The sequence below is a fragment of the Volvox carteri genome (genome assembly GCF_000143455.1).
Source record: "Volvox carteri f. nagariensis unplaced genomic scaffold VOLCAscaffold_35, whole genome shotgun sequence".
In the NCBI taxonomy this organism is placed as follows: domain Eukaryota; kingdom Viridiplantae; phylum Chlorophyta; class Chlorophyceae; order Chlamydomonadales; family Volvocaceae; genus Volvox; species Volvox carteri.
In genome coordinates, this window is record NW_003307578.1 from 799196 (window position 1) to 803282 (window position 4087).

Here is a 4087-nt window from a genome sequence, read left to right on the forward strand (position 1 = left end):
CCACGGGTGAGGAGCCCACCGCCATCGTCGCCACCGACCCTTCCCTCACCGCGTCCGCCTCTCCCGTCTCCTCCACCAGCTCTACCTCCACCCACCCCGCCGCCACCATCACCCACCCCGCCGCCACCATCACCCACCCCGCCGCCACCATCTCCCACCCCACCTCCACCATCTTCCACCCCACCTCCACCTTCGTCAACATCACCACCACCTTCCACAACCTCCCCACCTCCGCCTACATCCTCCCCATCTCCCACTTCCTCCCCCTCCCCGGTACCCTCCCCGTCCAAATCGTCCCCACCGCCGCCATCTGCACGCCCAGGCAAGCGCCCAAGTGCGCCCCCGCCCAAGGCCGCCAAGGCGCCCAAGCCCCCGCCACCAGCCAAGGCGCCCAAAGCTCCCAAGACGTCCAAGGCGCCTTTCGTGCCTAAGTCACCTTTCGTGCCCAAGTCACCTTTCGTGCCCAAGTCACCTTTCGCGCCCAAGACCCCCAAGGAACCCACACCAGGCAAGGCCCCTAAGGCCTATCGAAGCCCCAAGCCGCCCAAGTAGAGGCGGTCTTGCTTGGCGAGCACCCGCTGACGGAACCAGCCAGTTGCGTCAGTCAACAGCAGCACCTGTCCTAGCCGGGGGTATGCATGCTGTACCCGGACAGGGCAGTGATGTGCGGAGTGCAGTGTGCGTGCTGGTGGGGGAGTGTCGGACCGCCATGCCCGCATTTATAGGCATCAGCGTAACCACTTCAACTCGCAGGACCGCCATGCGGCGAGCTGTAGCGGCACTGCGTTAGGCAGGGCCTTCTTGCCATGGGCAGGAGCTTTACTTAGGCATGGCAGTGACGTCGGTCCACTGCTGCTCAGTGTGCGCGGACGGGAAAGCGAAAACGCAGCGGGGACGTGGCGGCTGGACAGCGGCTGTGGACGTCAAGTCCTTGAAGCCGTGCATGCGTCCTTCACGAACCGCGTTCTCAACATATCAAAACTGCATGGCGACCGACCTATCTACCTCTACTCGCAGAGCTTGGTGGCTTTGGTGCACACACATGCCACGTTAATTACTCGAGGGGTGAATGGTTGTCGCCACCAGCACTGAAACTGTCGCATTTTTTTGCTTTCATCCATTGATATTACGCATGGAAAGCTGTGGAAAGTCGTAGAGACTTTTATTTGAGTTTCGGCAAAGGTACATAATGATTTTACATATTATGAAGCCCCCAGATTGTGGGGTTATGACAGATATTCCCATGTGGTCGCTCCGGAAGGGATCACCGAAAATCTCATAGAAAAAACCCCGGTATGTTATTCGCTGAGTGGAGCGCTCACATGCGCTTCGTTCCAAATTGTGGCTGACTGCGTGGTGATGGTGGTGTACATGTGCAGGTTGGCTATCGCCGTGTTAGTGATTGATGAGTAATTCAGAGACTTAAGCTGTTGTATGCGAAGATTGTACCGATAAGTGGATAGTAGATATGTTGTGTATTAAACCAGTTGTTACAACACGTTTTAAAAAATGTACCAATCGGCGGATTCAGATCCCGTGATATTCCCAGGATACTAAACCAGGCAGCGGATACAGAGCAATTTCCACGATGCACGTTACTTAGATTAAGAGGTAGAGCAAGGGAAAAAGGCAAGTCCCTGCCATAAATACAAGCGATGTCCTGTCCATGATAGTTCGCTCCAGAACCAGTACCGTGATTTCTCCACGCTACGATACGCCCAAGTCCTGCGCGAGCTATCAATACTTTCCACAAGCAGAATTTTGGTGCGCTCATAACAAAAACTCAGCTGACTCCCATGCCCCTCGCCGGAACATCACACCACACAGCTACCACCAACCCGCAATGGGCATGGCGCGGTAGTAGTGCTTATGGACCGCCTGAGCAAAATGACGCACTTTGCGTCCCACAAATACATCCATCGATCTGGGTGTGGGTGTGTGTTACACGGTCGTGGGGTGCGCTCCCCGTACACACCTGCAAACCGCCCAATACGAGCCGAGGGCTGAAGGGCTGCCAGATCGCCTAGAAGCACCATCCTACCTCGCACTTTAGACAAAGCAAGTGGTAAAGCACACTAACGACCAAAGGGGACGATAGAGTTGCGGTGGGAACATATACGTTACAGCATCCTTGCCAGACGTTCAGGTTCCCACTTCATAGTGTCCTTCATGTGCTCGAAACGTGGGGGAAATCCAACCCAGATCTGATTTCTGATTCGTACACCGGCCAGTCCAGCAAAATGTGCTTCTGATCTTCAATATGGCTATCAGTGCCGCAGCAGGGCCTACTCGCTCCTCCTAGTTATATAACGCCGTCCCTTGCGCACTCTGTTAGCCGCCAATGCCCAACAGCAAAGCCTAAACCGCGTAAGCATGCGATTCGCTGAACGCGGGATGAATGTTGTGATATGCGGGAGTACCTCCTTCCTGCCCGCTTGCTCAGCCGCTAGACTCATCCAATGCCTATACTTCGCCACCTGGATTCCTGGTTGCTTGCCGTCTGATGGGTACAGGTCTGGCTGGGCATCTAGACGCGTGTGCATCCAACCGCTCATCAACCGATCCTTGAACTCCGATACCAAACCTCCTCTGTGCACCCCCGAGGTCGGGCTACTGCCGGCTGTTGGAGAACTTGGCGGTGGAGGACCCGCGCGCCTTCCTGTTCCACTACTACAACTTCTACTTTGCACATATGGCGGGTGGCAGAGTGATCAGGGCTAAGGTGCGTGCTGGTGTTGCGCCGGGTTGTGTGTGGGGGAGGTGTGGGGGGTGTATGTGGGGGGTGGGGAAATGGGTGGGGACAGGGAGGTTGAGGAGGGGGCGGGTGGTGGCCGGCGGTCAAGGGTGAGTCTTCCGAGTGAGTGCTGTGCGGGCATGCACGGATTGCTGATGTGGCGGGGCTCGAATCGTACATATGATGTTCACTTTATTCGACCTCCACCGCGTGCTTTTATTTGCGTATTTCATCCGTAAGGATATCCCCAAGGATACGAACAAACGCATAGACATGCGGCCATTCTTCTCCCATATTGCACCCGTATTTACCGGCTCTCCCTCCGCTGATTTGGTTGCTCCTTGCACCCAATGATTCTCCCCTCCTGCGCCAATTGGGACGTCTGGCTTCAAGTGACAGCCATGTTGCTGGACAGCCATAATCTGGAGTTTTACCGTTGGCCAGCTGGCGATGTGAGCGAGCTGTGAATGGAGCGAGTCTGCAAGTCGCCACCGGGTGAACGGAGGGAATGGGAGGGAGGGAGAGGGGGAAGGGGGGTAAATGCTTCATGAGGATTGGGGGAGTTTGGTGAGAGCTCGAGGGTGCTGTGCGCGGTGTGTGACGCTGCATTCTGGGGGCGAGGTGAGAGGGGAATTCATCAGTACGGAACCGGAGGCCTTCGCAAAATGTCGGAATACTTCAAAAGCATTACGACGCATTTTATACGTATCATTTGTAAAAGATGGGGGCCCTTGTGAAGCAGCTGCCCGCGTTTCTAAAGCACGTATGGTGTTGGATTGTATGGTGCCCAAGTACGTTTGCGAGGAAGATAATGTGGCCAGGCTGGAGAGGAAAGTGCAGTGGCATATTGGAATGTGAGATTAGCGTAAGCGAGTTACAGGGCGTTTTATTGCACGGGCGAATTTACGTGCAAATCTTTCACCGTAGCATCAGTCCTCAGTTCATTTCTTGGAACGAACATCAGCATAGGTGCAAGCCCTCTCGCTTGGGGGGATATGCAAACAAACATCCTGATAGGGGTAAACTCGCATGCTACCGAGCATTCAACCGAGCACATGCATGCTTAGTTGAATGGTGAGATGCGACCCCCCCTTCATTTCGTGCTCGGCAAGCCTGCCACCGCGTACCGGATATGTTGGCGATGTTACAGAACGCTGCACCTTGGTTTCTGTGCGCAATGCATACGTTGCTCGACCCCGCCGACCAAAACTACACGTGCCCAACTGAAGACACACCGGTGGTTGTGCAGCAGCTCTTGAGGCTTTGTTGGCTGAAATCCATCCTGAGACGCTGCACCTCGGTACCTGTGCGCAATGCGTACGCTGCTCGCCCGCGCCGACCAAAACTACGTGT